The sequence below is a fragment of the Nyctereutes procyonoides genome, unplaced genomic scaffold (assembly GCF_905146905.1).
Source record: "Nyctereutes procyonoides isolate TBG_1078 unplaced genomic scaffold, NYPRO_anot_genome, whole genome shotgun sequence".
NCBI classification, from domain to species: Eukaryota; Metazoa; Chordata; class Mammalia; order Carnivora; family Canidae; genus Nyctereutes; species Nyctereutes procyonoides.
This window is the reverse complement of record NW_026575052.1, coordinates 26,431,340-26,452,109: the sequence shown is the minus strand read 5'-3', so window position 1 is coordinate 26,452,109 and position 20,770 is coordinate 26,431,340. Positions and strand designations below refer to the sequence as shown.

Genomic DNA, 20,770 nt, shown 5'->3' with positions numbered 1-20,770 from the left:
CCCTTCTCACAGAATGTTCAGAGAGGGAGCAGTTCAGATGGGAAGGGGTAAAGAATCCTAGGTTTTCTGATAGATTTGCCCAGCTGATATGCCACTAGTGCATTCCCTTGAAATCCCAAAGTATGATATTAAACCATTGTTAACTTTTTAAAAAAATATTTTATTTGAGAGTGAACCAGAGATAGCAACAGAGTGCACAAGCCAGGGAGGAGAGAAAAGCAGGCTCCCCACTGAGCAGGGAGCCCAATGTGAGGCTCTATCTCAGGAACCCCAGATCATGACCTGAGCCAAAGGCAGACATTTAACTGAGCAAGTCATCCAGGCACCCCTGTTAACTTTTTAAAACAAAAAATGGACATGCATTCATTTTAAGACCCAAATGCTGCATCTAGCCTACAGAAAAGTGAAAGCCTCTCAAGGCTTTCTTCACAGCCCGTTCCCTTTTCCAGAGGTAATCCCTGCTAAAAGCTTCATATGTCTATTTCCAAACATATTACTATATCTATTATTACATACTCACAAAAATTTTTAAAACTAGGACAATGCCATAGCTATTGTTCTGTGGTTTGCTTTCCCGTGCCCCTCCCTTTTTAAAAGATTTTATTTATTCATGAGAGACAGAGACAGAGACAGAGAGAGAGAGAGAGAGAGAGAGAGATAGTCATAGGGAGAAGCAGGCTCCATCAGGGAGCCCAATGTGGAACGAGATCCAAGGATTCCAGGATCACGCCCTGGGCTGAAGGCAGGCGCTAAACCACTGAGTCACCAGGGATTCCTGCTTCCCCCCCTTAACACCACATCTTTCTTTTCTTTTTTTTTTTTTTAAGATTTTATTTTATTTGACAGAGAGAGAAAGAGCACAAGCAGGGAGAGCGGCAGGGAGAGGAAGTGGGAGAAGCTGGTTCTCCACTGAGCTGGGAGCCCAATGTGAGGCTCTAACCCAGGGTCCCAGGATCATGACCTGAGCAGAAGGCAGACACTTAAGCAACTGAGCCATCCAGGTGCCCCACAACACATCTTTCTATACAGCAGAATATCTAAAACTACTCTTCATCCCATTTAAGACTGTATCAAAATTCATACTCTGGATTGTCATAGTTTCTTATTCACAATGCCATAAAAATCTATGTCTAAACCAACTAATAGTAGTTGGATGGTAGGAGTGGCCTAGGATTCATTCTATTTGGGAATGCTTCATCTCCTAGCCAAGTGCTTTCTCATGCTGCTCCATGGTGTCAAGGTTACTAGAGCAGAGAGAAGTCTACTGGCTTCTCTAAAGCTTCTGCGCCTTTCCACATGATCAGTATGGAAGCTGGGACAGGCATGACATGCAAATAGAAGATTCAGTCCAACCAGACACATTAAGTTGGGGAATGTATGTATACGTAAGGAAGGGAGGCCAATCAGGTATTTAGAAAAAAAAAAAAACTGGTAATGATTTGAAAATATCAAAGTGAGATTAAGTCCCAGAAAACAAAGTCTTTGAGGCAAGAGAACAGAGGATCCTTACAGTTTAATGCCAACACTTCTAAAGCTATTTAGACTGACAAGAAATATTGGGAATGCTTGTGAGAAAAGCATTGAGTTTAAAAAAAAAAAAAAAAAGCTTGTTGAATCTGAGAGTCTTAAACTTCATTTTATCCAAAAAAATTTTTTGTTGCTAAACTGGATAAAGAATTAATCTATGCAGGTTTCCTTTTAGTACAGTTCCAAAGTAAATGGATGATATATCTAGGAAGGCCTGGGTGGCTCAGTGGTTGAGCATCATCTTTGGCTCAGGGCATGATCCTGGCATCCCAGTTTTGAGTCCCATATCGGGCTTCCTGGGGGAAGCGGGCTTCTCCCTCTGCCTATGTCTCTGCCTCTCTCTGTCTCTCTGATGAATGAATAAATAAAATCTTTTAAAAAATGGAAGATATCTAATACATACAGGTATTTTTAAAAATCTGACTAAATTTTTTTTTTAATTTTTATTTATTTATGATAGTCACACAGAGAGAAAGAGAGGCAGAGACACAGGCAGAGGGAGAAGCAGGCTCCATGCACCGGGAACCCGACGTGGGATTCGATCCCGGGTCTCCAGGATCGCGCCCTGGGCCAAAGGCAGGCGCTAAACCGCTGCACCACCCAGGGTTCCCAAAAATCTGACTAAATTTGGAGGGAGATGACAAGAATTTAGTGGGCTCCCCCCCCCCATTTTCATATTGAACTCAAGTGTAGTTCAGGTCAGTTTCTTCCAAGAGTCATTTTCCCTAAATGACGCAGGAGAGGATGCTAACTACAAAATTTGTCATTGGAGGAAACAAAGTAAAATAAATAAAGTTTTAAAATATTTTAAAATCAAAGGCTTTCTCCTTTGAGAAAGGACCAACTGTAAAGACCAGGTGGAAGGAAGAGGTTAATTAGATGGGAGGAGCTGTGAAGCATTTCAAAGGAAAGCCTATGCAACATAAAGAAAAAAAAAAAAAGAGCTGGCATCTTTAAAAACCTTCTGAAATGTACAGAGAATCTTAATGGTTACAGCTAAAGGCAGGGCACATAGATGAACAAACTGTATGGTCTTTTAGATTTACTCAGTGTTGAAGAATGTATTGCTTTGCATCTGGAAATCTTTGTCACTCATGGTACTTTTCTCAGAGAACAAACTGCGAATACTTTAGGCAAAAGATTGGATAATGAAACTAAACAATTACACTCTACACAGCTTTGTTTTATCTCATCCCAAAAAACGTTATGTGGTCCTCTTCTTCTCCAGGACCGTTGTTTTGAGACAGTAACACTCAGCCTATAGATCTTATAAAGGATGCTAGAGACCACCTCCAGCACGGGGCCTGGGCTTTGTTGGATAGACTGGGCTCAAATCCCAGCCCTGCAATATTTACAGCTACATATTCTAATTACCCCGGCTATTGACAGACTTTAAGACATGGAGATAATAGTAGTTCTTACACAGAACTACTGTGAGGATTCAATGGAAGAATGCATTGTCAATATGTGGCACAGGGCCTAACACACTGGATCTAAAAACGAAAGATGTTATTGAAAGTAACTAAATAATCTGGGATATGGGGACTCTGGAAAAAGACCTGATTTAAGAGCACTAAGATAATCAAAGAAGTTATCTTTTCTAGTTCTCATCTACTCTGTACTAAAATAATTTTTACTTATCTACACGTTTATTTTTTTTTTTTTTTTAAATTTTTTTTTTAATTTTTATTTATTTATGATAGTCACAGAGAGAGGGAGAGAGGCAGAGACACAGGCAGAGGGAGAAGCAGGCTCCATGCACCGGGAGCCCGACGTGGGATTCGATCCCGGGTCTCCAGGATCGCGCCCTGGGCCAAAGGCAGGCGCCAAACCGCTGCGCCACCCAGGGATCCCTATCTACACGTTTAGACAAAGAACCTTGGAAGGGACTGTAGCTTAAGCATACCAAAGGTGATGATTGCTTAGGTTCTTCTTAAAATGCAAACTCCTGGTTCTAATTTTCATCAGAATCAAAATTTCTAGGATGTGACCCAAACAAGTGTCTTCTTAAAATTCTCCAGTTGATTCTGATAGTGGCTGGGTCTGGAAATTATTGTGCCATAAAATCTGACCTGTCACAACAGGCAGGACCTACTGACTGAATGAAGGGACAAACTGAAACACTAGAGTGATACATCTGCAGTCAAAACAATTAATCTCCCTTTCCAGAAAATTGAACTAAGACTTTCTTTGAACATAGCCTTTTGGAGAGGGTATCCAAAAAAACCCATTAGAATACCGTTATATCCATTAATGATTGCATATAGTACATATCAACAAAGTGAATAGCTCCCTATATTTATTTCCCACCAGATCCACCCTATGAAGAAGCATCATAATAAACTGAGATGCTACCCTGCTTATGGGTAATGCCATTCAACTGTTGACAGGCTGAATAGAATGGAAAATGAATAAGAATAGAGATTATATAAAGGCAAAATATCTCAAATACCTATATACTTTCCCATAACTTTGAAGACTACTTAGCATTAGATGGTCAGAGTCTCAATTTTGAGAAAAAAAAGTCACATAATTTAAATAGACACAATGCTTAGATATTGGCTGTAGCAATCAACTGATTATAATGATACCGCTGGAAGCCACTGCTTACTAGAGACACTTTTAACCATCTAAATGGTAATGCTTTGTAAATCATTATACTGTTCATAGACATTTTGCTGCAGGGGCATAATTATAATCAAGCATTTCCTCTTACAAAAGAAAGTGAAGACTATTTTTTTTAAGACTATTCATTTCTATGTCACTTATGACTTATTCGATTTTTACATTTTATCTACTTTAAAGCTGCTTTGAAAGGAAAAAAATCAAACGGGCTCTCAGTAAGTTTAGTATTAAAGCGGTGAGGTCTGGTACTCAACACATAGACCTCTACCATCATAAACAGCTCACCACAGAGACATCTGGCCAACTGGTCTAACCCTGTCTGACAATGGTCCAGGAATCAATGATTCATCTCTTCAAATATTTGCTTGCATTCAATCATAATACAGCTCAGTGGCATTAAGAATACTTTCTTTTCTCTGAAAATAAGACTTCAGAATTATGCTGCCGAGAAAGAAGAAGCTGGTTAAATGAATAGCCATAGGAAGAAAAACCAAACTTTGGGCATGAAATTACTATTGCTGTCATCCTTCCCTCATCATTACAAAACAGTATTACAGGATGCAGTAATTTTTTCCAATCCACTACCCAGTTCCCGAAGACTAAATCCCACAGCACGAACACGTAATACACTGGAAATTTTAATGGTTTTCCTTCATTGGAATATGTTTTGGACTTTGTCCTAAGGTAGTGAATGTATTACAATGATAGCTTCTAGTGTCATATTTAGTGCCCCCTCAACATTTAATTATGAACAATTTCAAACATACAGAAAAGTTGAATTTTACAGTGAACACCTAGATACCCACCATCTACATTCTAACAACATTTTACTCTACTTGCTTTATCACACATCCATCCATCTCTATCCATCATCAGTCCATCTAATTGGTTTTGATACATTTCAAAGTAAATTACAGACATCAGTATACTGCCCCCTAAATCATTCACCATGCATACCACAAACTGGACTTCAATATGTTTTCTTTTTCTTTTTTTTTTAAGATTTTATTTATTTATTAATGAGAGACACGGAGAGAGAGAGAGGCAGAGACATAGGCAGAGGGAGAAGCGGGCTCCCAGCAGGGAGCCCGATGTGGGACTGGATCCCAGAATCCTGGGATCATGCCCTGAGCTGAAGGAAGATGCTCAACCACTGAGCCACCCAGGCATCCCTCAATATGTTTTTAGAGGTTAAATTTACATATAATGAAATATATAATCTTAAGCATATATGTGCCAAATTTTGTCTAATGCATACATCCATGTAACTCAAACCTTATCAAGGTAAATCTTACCCATAAAACATATTTGCTTTTAAAATATTCTATAGGGGGATCCCTGGGTGGCGCAGCGGTTTGGCGCCTGCCTTTGGCTCAGGGCGCGATCCTGGATCGAATCCCATATCGGGCTCCCGGTGCATGGAGCCTGCTTCTCCCTCTGCCTGTGTCTCTGCCTCTCTCTCTCTCTCTCTGTGTGACTATCATAAATAAATAAATTAAAAAAAATAAAATATTCTATAGGACACACCAAAGATCACCTTTTTTTTTTTTTTTTTTGCTGAAGGTTGTGTTTAAATGAGGAAAACTTGGGAGGTTAAGATTGATTGTTAGCACAATAAGTGGATAAGAAAAGTATATTATATGTCAACGGTATACTCTTGAGTTGAAACAGAAACCACCTGAAGACATTTTAACAAGTGTGTTTTTGTCTTTAGACTCTAAGGCATCTGATATTTTCTAGCAGGCAGGGGAGGGTGGGGGTGGGGGGCAGGGGGAAGATTGTGAAATATTTTGTTGGAATTTCACTTTTCCCCCAAATAGAATAGCAGCTCTGATAATAAGATATTTTACCATGTCACCTAGGTGTACAAAACTATCTGCAGTGGCAAAGCTACTTGAGGTCTAAGCCACACAGGGTACTATTATCCCTGGGATTGTAACTAACCTTCATGTTGTCTGAGAAAAGCACTGTGTGATTCTGATCTTTCTGCTATGTGCAGAAGTTAAAGTACCTCTTTGGGGCCCCTGGGTGGCTCAGTCAGTTAAGCATTTGTCTTTAGCTTAGGTCATGATCCAACAGGGTCCTGAGATCTGGCTCCCTTGCTCAGTGGGGAACCTGCTTTTCCCTCTGCAACCCCCTTCCTCCATGCTGGCTCTTGCTCTCTCTCTCTCTCTCAAATAAATAAAATCTTAAAAAAGAAAAAAAAGAAAAAAAGAAAAAAGGAAGGAAGTACATCTTTGGAGGGAATGCAGTTAATTTTCATGGTTGAGCTGGTACAGAAGGGTTATCTGGAAAAAGCTTCTCCTATAATGTTAAGGGCTTTTTAACTCAGTCGCAGTGTTGTCTGTGGTCAGGTGAATTTTATTTTATATATATATATATATATATATATATATATATATATATATATATATATATATTTTTTTTTTTTTTTTAGCAAAACAAATTACAGAATATAGCCCTGACCTGAAACGGTACAAAGGATTAAAGACAAATCCTTTTAGCATTCAAAAAAATGTAACAAAATTTAGGGCTGGGATAGAGTAAGGAAATTTCCAGAAGCAAATAATAGTAAAAAAGGAAAAGTAACTAATACTTGCCTGGTCTCAAAGACTGAAAAATTTGCCTTGAACCCAGAAAGGAAATACTATGAAAGAATTGAGGTAAGTGCCAATGATGGCTACAGTACAGAGGAAAAAACAAAAACAAAAACAAATGTAGGAGTCTACACTATTTGCGATTCTCCCCCCTAGGAAGCCAGATAACAGGAAATCATAAAGATCTGTTATTCAAAGACATACATGATCCACAAATGGAGGGGAAAGGACTTTACTACCACAGAGAACTCTTTGCTATTAAGAAAACAAAATGTGTCAACAGCATGAATAGCAACACTTTCCTTAAAGAGATCTACTTAAAGCAGTATCTGAAAACACTCCATTGCACACTCAACTGGATACCTATTAGAAACTAACAGGCAGTCAATAAGTATTTTAAGTGAATTTATTCTAAAATCGGTAAAAATCGAGTGTTTCCAAAGGAGTTATCACTTTGAAAAACTCAAACAACGTCATTCAATAAATATAAATCCAATGCTTATGCCAGGCACCAAGCAAAGATGAAAAGTGATCCCTCATGCTCTTCACAAAGGGAAGGACAGCAACAGGCAACATACTGAGTGCCCGATCCATAATGCAGTACATGCCACAGAAGCCTATGGGTAAAGCATCAGGTCCACTAGGTGGACGCCTCTCCCTCTACCATTTTTCCAGTGGAAAAGAAACTTAAGTGACTTTCAAGTATCTCTTACAAGCATATTTTTAGGTGACTATATACACCAGCGTTAGCAAAAGGGTAATGGAAGATTTATGTCTGTGCTGCTATACACTCATGTCTTAAATTATAAGCCAAAACATCACTGGTGCAAATATTCCTGACTGCACAGTGAAAGGTTAACCAAAAGCCCAAAAACTAAACTGATAAAGATGAAGCTAATAGTAACTTCAAGGGGGATGCGGGAGAGGAAGCACAATGGGAAACTAAGATCCATTTGAGACAATACTGAGGATGATCCTAAATAAGCATCCTTCCTGAATATGGCAGGAACCCCAATTCTGCATATGACACGTAAGAAGCTCTGTACTGGTGCCAAGTTTCCCAGGACAGACTCTGGGAGACAACAGTAAACTCTAATGTTACACTAGTTTTGGTTTATGAATACCATGTTTCAGTAATTCTTAACAATTCACTTGGCAGGTTATTAATAAGTAGCCCTGAGGCATATGTAAGTATGAACAACTATGAAGCAATAAGAACTGAAAAAAGAAGCTGTACTTCTCACAAAGAAGGGTGGAGTGGGAGCCATACTTGGGAGAGTCACTGCATTAGGGAGCCCAGGAGAGGAAACTTAACTCTTCAGGAGCTAGAAGGGGTAAGAAAAAACTCAACACTGAAACATTAAACTGAGGTAATAATAAACTTGCCAAGTAAGGTATTTCAAACCTTCTATTTGATGTGTGTAAGATCCATGAAATTATGCCAGGAAATTATAATTTCAAGCAGCAAGAAAGCTACATGCAGGGTTCATTCATTAGCAAACTTAAAATATGCATCAATTCTTTGCTTTTTCCAATGCATTCTTCATTTTCAAAAGCTCTGAAAGGGAGAAAGGAGAATATTCTCTAACAGCCAGCCTCTATTTGTAAAATGTTTGCCTCATTTAGCCTTGTATATATCACACAATTATATACAGTTATCTATAGTTAAATATGCTTTTACATATTTAATCAGCAAGCACTCTTTTGAAATGGACACAGTAAAATTTAATATGTACCTTTTTTCCTAATCATATTTCAAAAGCTTACTTATTAAATAGATAAACCAAAGGGAAAATATTCATTCTTTTACCCTCCTAAAATTGTGAAAGTCTCCTTCTAACCATTGTGGCTAAGACTTAGCATTCACTATTTCCTGACTATTCTGTTTCAGTTTTCTAAATTGTACACAGGAAAAAACTATCCACACTCAATGGTAAATGAAAGAATGCCAAATATTTGAAGAGAAGCTGAACTGATAGTTTACTACCCCAAAGTAACTCTTTGAAATAGAGTGCTGGTCCCATTGTGGTTCCCATCCGTGGTGCCTAACGATTTTCCATTCACTTTTCAGCCTTGTGACTATCACACCTACTTTTCAATATCCGACCACAAAGCGGAACACTTCCAATTTAAACCAGTAATAGTCATTACCCTCCTTAGGAATTGCTAATAATTTCTCAAACTGTATAGATATTAGAGTATCAAGGTGAGTTGTATTTTAAAGGATGCAAAGGGACTTCTCTCTTCATTAAAGAAATTACTTCCCATAATTTTTGTAATAATTGATAGACGGACTTAAACTCACGAGTAGAAACAGACTGTTGTAAATGCATTTTAGGAACACACAACAATTTGTTATTCTCTTGCCAAAGCATACTGTAGAGTTGTTGTGTTTCCCTATTCACTATAGAATAATAAACTTTTACACACAATGCTGTTTTTATTTCCTCTTGATTCTTGGCCAATTCACTGAGGGAAAAGTCATTTTGTTGACAAATCAGAAAAAGTCCACACAGAGTATGCTGGAACACTTCCTAATTAATAACTTAAAAATAATCATGGAGTACAGAAATAATGAAGGGTTTGTGAAAACAGCAAAAGCAGGACAGAGGCATTAAGCAGTAGGTCAGGACAGCATGTATCCTGGGAAATCAGGAGTTCATAAAATCACCAGTTTTTTTTCTTTACGACCCATGGAATACAAAATTAGAAAAACAGGAAATGCAAGCCAGCTTTTTGTAAAGAAAGAAACCCAAAGAACAAAAACAATCACCAAAAAAAAAAAAAAAAAAAAAAAAAACCAAACCTGAAAAATCACAAATCACCCAAACATTTGGACAATCAGCTCTAGCAAATGCCAGTAACCAAACGTTAGGAACATGTCATACACGGACACAAGTATCTTATAACCTCATAGGGGGAGCTACAAAGCAAGATGTCATTCCAGGAAATGCAAATTATATATATATGGTGAGAAATTAAAGAGAACCACTGTGGAAGAGAAATTTAAAAGCAATTGGTAATGTGCCTCATAATCCGTTCGTTTGAAGTCACCATAGAACACAGAAAGGCATTAATACTCACGGGAAGAAAAATAAAAGGTCTCATCTACAAAATCACAACTGAGAAGCAGCACGATATTCACTACAAGTAGATACCCAAAGGTCACGAATACACACACACACACACACACACACACACACACACACACGGGAAAAGGGGGGCGGGGCGGTGGTGGTTTATAATACTGAGACCAAATTTCAGCCGTCAGAGAAAAACTTTCTGGAGGAAAAGAAGATCATATTATAGTGCTACCTCCTGCCAGCACCATCAGAAGTTCAAAGTCAATTAAAACTCTGGGAGCAAAAAACCGGAAACCCCTGCCCTCCCGTCTGAAGCAGGGGTTTAGATCCTGGTGTGACCTAGAAAGGCCGGAACCTGGAGGTTCCCAGTACAACATGGCTCCCAGCACCATAGGTGATCAGCAACGGTATTAATGCTAATCCCCTACACCTACGTACTGCTTGCTTTACGGTCCGGGAAGCGCCTTCGCGTCCATTCAGTCTCACCCCCTTTGGTGGCAGAATCGCAGTCCTCCGCTTTCACACGGCTTGTGGCTCGCCAAGTCTCTGCACACACCGTGCCGTTTTGCAGAAGGGACGCAAGAGACTAAGCTGCTCTCCTAAGATCCCGCCCGCGGTAGGCGAGGGGCCTGGGCCACTGTGGGGCTCGACCGAGTCGCTAACACGCACAAGACACTTCCAACCTCGGAAAGTTCAAAGTACAGCACTCCGGGGGGGGCAGCCCCATTCGGACGGCTCCGCAGAGCGGAACTGCACGGGCTCGGCGAACCCTCCCCGAGAGCCTCGCTCTGCCTCCTCCGAGACAGGGACACCGAGGCACCAGGTGGGAACCCAAGCCTGTGCAGCGGCACTCGAGGGCGCCGCTGCGACCGCCCTGCCGTTGCCCCCTCCCCATTCCCCGCCCGGCTTTCCGGAACCGCTCAGCACCCGCCTCGTCCCAGGGCCCTTCCCCGTTCTTCACATCGGGCCTCCCGACTAAGAGAATCCGCTCGCTCTGGCCCCGCTCCTGGGCCCTCTCCCCCGGGGCCCCTCCGCCCCAAGGCATTTCTGCGTCTCCCGGGGAAGGAGGGTCCGACTCCCGCCCGTGCCGCCCCAACCTTAAACTCCACAAAAGAAACCCCTCCCAAAGCCTCCCTCAGTTACCCCTTCCGTCCAGGACACTCCTGAGGAGCACCCCTCCCAAGAGGGAGCCTCCCAAGAGCTGCCTGCCTCTCACCTGGGCCGCTTTAGCCGCGGCCTCCTCGGAGGGGCGACCCTCAACAACCTCCGCCTCCGGCCACGAGCCCCCTGGAGGGGGAACACCCTCTTCCAGGTGCCTCCTCAGGCGCCCTCGCCGCGGCCTCAGTGGAGGACCTCGGGCTGTTTCCTGGGCTCTGCCCAACGCCACTCCCTCCCGGGCCCTCACAGAGCCTGCCCTGGCCCCCGTCGGGTCTCCCCAGCGCAGACTCGGGCGGCTGTTCCCCTCCCTCACCGACGTCCCCAGCCCTCGGATTGCCCCCCGCTCCGCGTCCCCACTGGTTTCCCAGAGCAGCGCGGCCGGGCTGTGGCACTGACTTCTCCAGCTCCCGGGCCCACCCGAGGGAGGGGGCGGCGGCGGCGGCGGCGGCGGCAGCGGCGCGACTCCTTTGTGACAGGTCCGAGAGAGCGGTAAAGATGGACGCGAGGCCACGGCGCTGCCATTACGCGCTGGGGCCCACCCCCGCTTCGCACCGCCCCTGCCCTCCCTCGGTCCCCTAGGAAACGCCCCCTCCTCGGTGGCAAGCCCTCTCCCTGGAAGCCAATCGTCTCTCAGGAACGGTGCCACGTGATCACACGCTCCGGCCCGCCCCCCAAGCGCGAACTGGCCAATCCTCTTGCTGAAGTGGGAATGGCCCAATCAAGTCTCTCCGCCTAGCCTTCGGGACACCGGATTTCCATCTGTCCCCTGGGAAGAAAGAGAGGTGCGGATTGGGTTACGCCGCCGGAAGCGGGGCGGAACTGTGTTGTGGCGGTGAGGAAGAGGAAGCCCTGAAGGGTCAAAAGGAATACAAAAGCAAAGGCTGTTTTCTTTCTTTTCTTTTTTCCTTCTTTCTTTTTCTCTCCCCCCCCCCCAAAGAACGAGTGGCCTTAGCGGTGGCGGTTTGGGGTGGGCGCCGCCGAGGTGAGGGGGTCTCGCCTCCCGCACGCTGGTAGGTGAGTGCGGCCTGGGCCCTGGTCTGGCGGAGAGACCCGGGCTCCAGCTTCTTCTCTGAGGACACGGGGGGCTACGACTGGTGTGAGGGATTGGGCCAGGCCCGCCCTCAGTCTGCGCCCTCGCCCAGTGTTCTGAGTCACTGGGGTCAGGGGCTTGCTGGGGCCCAGCCAGGGGGCAGCCGAGGGAGCCTGCGGTAGGGCATCCCAAGCGGGATGTGGGGAAGCATCCCGACCCCTCCCAGCGGTCTCGGGACTTCGGGCCTCTTCCTGGCTCTCTTCCACCGTTTCTGCTAAGTGGGGCCACCCCCCAGGCTCCAGGAGCGGGCCGGGCTCCTCAGGAAATGTGGGAGTCCCTGGTTGGAAATGGTTGAATCCCAGAACGCAAGTGCAGGATGGGAAACGCATTTATTATGTACCATGTACCGTTTGCTGTGCTCAGTGCAATTTCTTCTAATAGATAACAAACCAGCGTGCTCGTTTTGGAAAAAACAAAAACAAAAACAAAACCCCAAAAAACAAACCCAAAACCAACCCCCCCCCCCAAAAAAAAAAAACCCAACAAAATAAACAGCTTAGGAAACTAAGACCATGGGTGGAATGACCTTGTTTGAAAGTTGCCCACGTGAATGTCTGTGCACACAGGTGTGAAGGTGGAGACCTACTAAGAGCAGTGGTTCTTAGCCTAGTAGAAAATACGATCTTCTGACGTCCATTTAAATACAGATTCTCTGACCCTACCCCCAGATAATCTGACTGAGTAGGTCTGGAGTTGGGACCCAGGGAAGCCAGCGCGTTTGCGCCTGGTGGTCAGAAATCCCGATGACCTGTTGTGTATCAGCTGTGAGGTAAGAGTTGTTCATCTTCAGCTGTTTGGCTTATTGATGAGTTAACAGGGGCCCCATAAAATGGTTTGGAGGGCACTGCTTCTGAAGTCCTTGAAAGGAATTCGTGTTTATTCTCCTTTTTGATACAAGGAATTGAGCTGAGATAAAGGCAGCTTTCGCAGTCTTTCAACTGGAGCATGAGAGGAGCCGTTAGCAATTTCTAGGAGTCTGAAAGCAGAGGCTGGCCACTTATTTTTCTCAGCTGACGTGTTGGTGCGTTAATTCCTTACAACCAGGAAGAACAACGTCAAGACCATTTACGTGGTTAGTAGCCTTTCCTTTCACCTTCTAAGAGTCTTGATGTTTGGTTAGAGTTAAGCTGCTACCTCATACTGAAAACTGCATTGCTGGTGAGTGAGGTTATTGAAGTGTGTGGTTCCACCAGAGGCTCAATCATACTGTAATTATACCTTTGGGGCAGCTGAATCAAATAGCTTCATTGTGCTCCCTCTTGATCACCTTTTGAAGATTCTTTGTCTTCAGTTCTTAAATATGGTCATTTTCATTCTTTATTGTGGGATGTGTTTTAAAGATAGTTCTTTGTTTTTGGTTTTCTGCATTTTCATGATATATCCAACTGTGTGTTTTTGTTGTATTTGGTGTTTATCAGACTTTCAATTTGTGGATTAGTGTCTTTCATTACTTGTGTAAAATTCTTGAATTTACGATCGTATATTGCATAAGCCCCATTGTTTGTTGCCTTTGCTAATTAAACACAGACCTTTTTCACTCTAATGTATGTCTCTTACTCTCTTTTTATTTTTCCATTCTACATCCTGCATAATTTCTTCTTCATTCTCATATTATTTCTAATCTGTTACGATACCCTTGCACTGAAAACTTAAATTCAGTTATTGCTTTTTTTTGGTTCCTGAGGTTCTGTTTGGTCCTTTTTCAAATATGCCATGCCATTCATTGCTTTACAGTTTCTTATTCTCTGCTGTTAATTTTGAGGCTCAGTTTTTATTTCTTTAAACACAGTAAGCATTTTTTTTATGATGTATGTGTGTTAATCCCACTATGTGAATTCCCTTTTGGTTTGTTTATTTATTTACTTTAAATATTTATTTATTCATGAGAGAGACAGAGAGAGGCAGAGACATAGGCATAGGGAGAAGTGGGCCCCTTATAGGGAACCTGATGCGGGACTCGATCCCAGGACCCCAGGATCACAACCTGAGCCGAAGGCAGATGCTCAACCGCTGAGCCACCCAGGTGTCCCCTTTTGGGTTTATTTCTTTTGCTCATTATTCCTGCAGTTTTTCTTTCCACTTCACCTTTACCTTGAGTTCTTTGGGGGGTATGAGGTTCAGATGGAGAAGGAGGTGGTTGTCAGACTATAATCTGTGGATTCCTGGCTTTGACTTTTGTTTCTATTACTTCATAAGGTTATCAGAACAGCAGTTTTCATGGTCATAGAAATCCTCAGTAGAAAAACCAGTTTGAATATTGGGCTTAATTTCTGGTATCACCTTTTCTTGGGTTTTGGCCAAATTTTTTACTATCTTGTTAGCTTTTCTGTTTAAGAATTATTTTATTTTTTTAGATTTTAATTTATTTATTCATGAGAGACGGGGGGTGGGGGGGGTGGGCGGGGGCGGGCAGAGACACAGAGGGAGAAGAGGCTCCCTGCAGGGAGCCCGATGTGGGATCTGGGACTCGATCCCCTGTCTCCAAGATCATGCCCTGGTCCGAAGGCGGCACTAAACCGCTGAGCCACCCGAGCTGCCCTGAGAATTATTTTAAAAATGTCTTCCATCGTTTTTGTTCTATCATAGAGGTAGAAGATTGGTCTCAACTTCCTAGGCCACTATTTCTGGAAATGAATGCCTGCTTGCTTTTTTTTCTTCTATTTCTCTTTTAATTTGTCTTTAAAACATTTTTTTTTCTTTTTTAGAAGGGAGGTAGGGAGTAGCCAAGGGGGAGAGAGAGAATCTTAAGCAGGCTCCATCCTACAACCCTGAGATCACCACCTGAGCCAAAATCAAGTCAGATGTTTTTTTTTTGTTTTTAAAGATTTATTTATTTGACACATCTAGAGAGAGGGAGAGTGAGCACAAGCAGGGGGGGCAGCAGGGAAAGGGAGAAGCAGGCTTCCTGCTGAGCAGGGAGCCCAACATGGGGCTTGATCCCAGGACCCTGGCATCATGACCTAGACGGAAGGGAGATGCCCAGCTGACTGAGCCACCCAGGCACCCCAGGAGTTGGGTGCTTAACCGACTGAGCCACCCAGTTGCCCTAGCCCCCTTTCATTTTTATTTTGGAATGCAAATTTGTGATTTCAGGGAATTTTGAGTTAAAGATCATTTTTCTCTGTATACCTAAAAATTCCACACTGTTCCCTCTGCAGTGTCACAGCCACTGTCAGTGGTAAGCTTCCCTAATGCTTTTTTCTAGTCTTCCTTTTGTGAACCCCTCAGTGCTTTGCTTCTTTATTATAGCATTTAACTTCCTTCTTCTTTTCCTAAAATTGCTTATGTGCCAACCTTATCTCTTTTCCTGAAGGCAAGTTCCTCATTTGCTAAAAAGTGGAGTGCCAGTTGAGCACCTAGCACTCTGCCTTGTACATAATAGATCCCCTGTGAAATTTACTTCCACAATACAACTGAATGAGTTAGTTGGCCTCGTGTGGTTTGTGTACTGCAAACCCTTTTTTTCCCCTTAAGTTCTGTCTTAGGAGTTACACAAAACCTAGTGGGATGAAGGTGTGGGGGGATTATAATTTAGTGTGTGGGCTAGGTTCCAAAGCCAGCCCAGATGGTGAAACTGTATAATCAAAGCTGCCTTCGAAAATCTTCTAGGGAGGCATCATATTGGATGTAGGTATATCGGCACAGCAAAATTCCAACATGCCCAGGTTTTCTTCCAGCTTTGAAACAGATGCTGTTTTTCTTCCTTTGAGCCTCAGGTGAAGCAGCTGGTTTGCGTTTAGGAGTCATAATGGTTTTTTTTTTTTTTTTTAAATACGACTAATATTAGAATCATACATAGTGAGGGAAATGCTTCTACAATGAGAGGCACACATGAATTGGAGAACTGAGGATCAGGCAAGGGGATCAGTATTTTAAGTTCTCATTTTCTTCCAGTGCATAAAGATGAATTCAGGGTACGAGCACAAACGATAAGACTGTTCTTGTGCTCTGGAAAGCTAAATGTATATATAGGTTTGCTTTAAAAAAATTTTTTTTAAAGATCTATTTATTTATGATAGACACACACAGGGAGGGAGGGAGGGAGAGAGAAGCAGACTCCATGCCGGGAGCCGGATGCGGGACTCGATCCCTTTGGGCCAAAGGCAGGCGCCAAACCGCTGAGCCATCCAGGGATCTCCCCCCCCAAATTTTTTTTTATTGCATGTGTTTTTTTAGATTGTTTGGACAACCAGAAGATTACTACAAATTGCTCTTTATGATAAACATTTTAAATATGAATGAAATTGCTTATGCTGTCCGCTGGTGTTTAGGTTCTTTTAGTCTCCTTTGCTACTGGATGGAGTATGTTAAATAAGCCTGAGTGTTAGATTGAGGATTACTTTGTCTAGTAATAAGTACTAGTAGTAGTCTTTGTTAGTAGTTGTCATGCCCTGAAGTTTTAAAATCTATAGAGAAAGTCCTCTTGATTTGCATTCCCGTGGCTTGGTACAAGTGACTTCTGGCCAGAAAGCTACCTATCTGGAATATAGTAGAGTTTGCCAGATGGCAGATTCCTCTTAATTGCTGTCCTGCATTTTGAAGTCCCATGTGATTTAAATATCAGGGTAAAAATGTTGGAAGAGCAGTACTTAAGTATATTTACTGACAAAAGGAAAGTGGATTGGCCTGTTGTTTTGCTACCCAAAGAGAAGGCTTAGAACACCATAACACAGAAATCCGATTCCCCTTGGTGTATTTTTATACTGCAGTCTATCTAACGCTAGAATTAGGAGGGGGTAGCAGCCGGTGATGTAAACACTTAAGTAGTCTGCCATCACAGAATTCAATTGCATGGGAAACCAGATATTATTAACTTGTATCATGGCACTAGCTAAATGGAATAATTTTTCAAGTCTGCAATAGCAATTAGTTTGGGGGGAACAATGTAAGTTTTCTATTTTATATGGCATGCGGTGTAAGACACTGAGCCCATTTTGTCCCACCAACCTGGAAATTAAATACCACAGTCTCCAGTACAAACACAGGAGTGCAGTGTTTAACAGTTACTTTGGCTTGAAATATAAGAACTTTGTTTTTTTGGCTGTTAAGCAAATTTGAAAACTATGTTCTTTATTTGTGTCGGTTTGAAACTTTTAAGTTTGGACAAAGTGATCTTGGTATGGTTTTGGTTTTTCCATGAATTCCCTAATTGAGGAACTTAACTAATCCTTTTTAAAATAGTGTAATGTTTAGTTTGATAATTAAACTTGAATCACCTTGGAAATAAAAAAGCTGTGAGTAAATGAAAATTGACAGCGTGTATTCTTTTTACAATTAAGCACACTGAACAAAATTAATATTCCCAACATAAATCCTCTTCATTTCTACATGACTCTTTATGGTCCCATCCCAGACCCCTGGACTTTGTGTTTTGTTTTTAATTTTTCTAGCAAATGAAGGGGGAAAATTAGAGACTTGTGAAAATTTAGTGGGTAGTAGGAATTAGAAATAAAGTTTAATTTTCAGTTTTTTCCTGCTTCCAGAAGGAGGTAAATGAGCTGCAGGTACTCATCACCTCTCTTTTGGAGAATAAACAACCAATGAAAATTAAGCTCTTGAAAGAAAAATGCTTTGTGTGGGCAACACTTATTCCTCAGTGCAACAGAGCATTTTTTAGTCAGTTGAAATTAAAGGAAAGTAGTGAGTTATTCTTGAGGAAGACATCAATTATATAATATAGGAAAGTGATTTAATTTTTGGTCCTGTGTTTCCAACTGCACAGTTTTTGTCATGTTTAAATAGAATTCCCTACGGAACATAGAAGCTTGAGCAAATACGTAATGTCTACCATTTTCTGTAACTTTACATTGGATATACCTCATAATATTCATGTGAGATCATTCTTCCCTGCTTCAATTCTTCAAATCCTCTTCATGGTTGTTTTTTCAATAAGCATTTATTATCTGCCTAATATATGCCAGACACTGTGCTAATAAGCACTGTGGATACAAAGGGCCGTTGGAACAGTTGGAACAAATGATAAAACACAATGGGTAAGTGCTGCAATCAAGTTACAGATTGCTCCAGTAGGGGTGAGAGTAGAAACAGGGAGGCTAATGGCAGGCTATTCCAGTAGTCCTTGCTAGATAAGGTGCCTGAAAAGAGATTAGAAAGGAAATGATTCTTTTCTTTTTTAAAGATTTTTATTTCTGTTTATTTATGAGAGAGGCAGAGACATAGGTAGAGGGAGAAGCAGGCTCCCTGTAGGGAACGCATGCGGGACTCATCCCTGAAACCCTGGATCACACCTGTGGCCGAGGCAGACGTTCAACCATTGAGCTACCCAGGTGTCCCAAAAGGGATTCTTTTCTTTAAAAAAAGACGATGGATTAAAAAGAAACAAACCTTACGAAGTACTAATACCAGAACTTGGTGACTGGTGAGATGTAGGAAATTGAAGGAGAAGAAGTTTAGGTTCACATCTGGGTTTTCAGCCAGGAAACAGGATTGACCCATATTTATGCACTCCATTGTCTCTTACCTGTACTATTCACTTTGGTAATTCATGATATATACACTATTATCTGGTATTAATTAGTTTAAGAGTACTCATTCTTTTAAAGTTTATTTCCTTTATGTACCCCATGTAATCTGGCACAGTGCTGGATAATAGAGTTTAGCATTCAGCACAATGTCCAGTTTATTTAAATTGAACTTCTAATAAAACAGTAAAATAGAAAACCATGCTAATGGGAAAATACAAAATTTCCCAATTATATATACACATGTAAATCTTCCCTACTTTCTCTGTTTGATATAATTCTTTGGCTTATATATATCTAATCTCTCTATGTTTGTATCACTGATCTGGTTCCCCTCCATTCCTTGAGTGCAGACTGTATTTCTCTCTTGTAACCAGTCCAGGGCTTAGCTTAGTGGTTTGTAGTAATGGCAAACCTTTTGAAGCATTTTATAAGCATGTGTCAAACACTGTGCTGAGTGCTTTGCATGAATTACCTTGTTTATCCTCACAAAAGCTCTCTATTGTGCAGGACTGTTTTAATCCTCACTGGTGAGAGCAACCTGTAGATGGGGGAAACAAGACTCTGAGGACTTAAATGACTTGCCCAGGGCATATGACTTGTAATTGGCCGAACTGAGGTCACTTGATTTCAGACACAGTGTAAAGTCTTTATCATTACTTGTGCTGCCTTGTATAAGGAGACCAGCACAGAAGGTACTTGTTATATAGTGGGGGGGATTAGATTAGGTTAAGTGAAAGGTGTGTGAAATGAAACTTGCTTCTTGGCAGTGTGTATTGTCAGCGATGTTTTGAATCCTGAAAAAAACTATTTCTGGAGAAGGAATATCCTGAACATTATCCAGAATACTCAGGAGTATGCCACTTGTTCATGAACATTTCTGTCCCTGTCTTTGACCTCTCCTAACATAGAAAGGTGACCAGATAGCTAGAAGTGCCACTGGTGGCATAGAAGGCAAGGAGGGAATGATGGTTGAAGAGCCCAGGAATGAGGACCTATGGAAGATGTGCAAAGTGTAGAAAAAGAGGATGGAGCCAGCTATATTCTAGTCTTGTCCCTTTTAAACACAGAAACTCATTATAATTAGGTCTGGCCATCTAGCTTGTTTTATCTATTTTGAGATCGAGGGACTATCAGGATTATAATACTAGCTTTAAAAAGTAGGTTTTTACAAGTGTTCACTAATTTTAACTCTGTTTTTAGGAAACCAGCCCTTCGAAAGCAGTACTTTCTCTCAAATTCTGAAGCCATTGTCTTTCGATTTCCTTTTTTTTTTTTTTATTTATTCATGAGAGACACAGAGAGAGAGACATAGGCAGAGGGAGAAGCAGGCTCCATGCAGGGAACCTGATGCGGGACTGGATCCTTGGACTCCAGGATCATGCCCTGGGCCCAAGGCAGGCACTAAACCGCTGAGCCACCCAGAGATCCCCATCAATTTCCTTTTTTAATGTGCTTCTTTATTTTCATTTTTGGTAACCATCTCTGATTCCTGCCCTTGTCCCTGTGGTGTGAAAGATGGTTAGTAGCACAGACTCAATCCTTTGGGTAGAAATTGAATTCTAACATTTCAGAGAAAAAGATTGATGAGAAAGAGAGTAAGAATTTCTTGGAATCCCTTAAATTTGTCTTTTTCCAAAATTGATAAGTGTTAGGAAGATTGTTATTTCTCTAGAGTTTATATTTCAAATTCAAAGCCTTTTACACATGTATCTTGAAGGCTTTGTCCCTTGAGTTTCAGAGATCTTTGTTAAAGTTAAGTGAAGGTAGGTTCTTTTCCAAAAATTCAATAGCCATGAAAATTAATGATTTTACTTTCTTCATTTTGAATTACAAGAGTAGATCATACAGTCCGAATTCTTATTTAGATAGAAGCATGAGAGATTCTAGGTTTTTAAAATTTTGGCCTATTGGAACATTTTTCAAAATTAACATATTCTTTCATTTTTTAAAATTACAATGAGAATGAAGAGATGCATTTAATAGGAATGCCAGGGCATTGTCATATCCTAATATTTCCCAGTTTTAGATCCTACGCAATCTGATAAATTCACTGCTTTGAGACACTATTATTTTCTCCATTTTATAAGATTAAAAGAACTAAGGATTGTTTGGCCCAGAAAAGTGATGGATTAGGAGGAACGTGGGAGTTGTCCTCAAACAGTTGAAGCATTGCCGTGTTGAAAAAGGACTTGGCTCCTTTTTTGT

The 20,770-nt window shown here is 41.6% G+C and overlaps 2 protein-coding genes across 6 annotated transcripts in view; one reads left to right on the top strand and one right to left on the bottom strand.

The window, feature by feature from the left end:
• RSPRY1 (ring finger and SPRY domain containing 1) overlaps positions 1–11,685 on the bottom strand; it is a 47,094-nt gene extending 35,409 nt beyond the window's left edge. The window contains 2 exon segments of the mRNA XM_055332220.1: positions 8,155–8,307; positions 11,387–11,685. The gene's annotated coding sequence lies outside the window, so the exon portion shown is untranslated.
• A 124-nt stretch (positions 11,686–11,809) lies between these two features.
• Positions 11,810–20,770, top strand: part of PSME3IP1 (proteasome activator subunit 3 interacting protein 1) — a 33,762-nt gene continuing 24,801 nt past the window's right edge. The window contains exons 1-3 of one of the 5 annotated variants that reach the window (XM_055332221.1): positions 11,810–12,004; positions 12,749–12,849; positions 12,979–13,152. The gene's annotated coding sequence lies outside the window, so the exon portion shown is untranslated. Of the gene's footprint in view, positions 12,005–12,646; positions 12,850–12,978; positions 13,153–20,770 lie in introns of all 5 variants that reach the window. The other 4 variants (XM_055332223.1, XM_055332224.1, XM_055332225.1 and 1 more) reach the window with 4 other exon arrangements.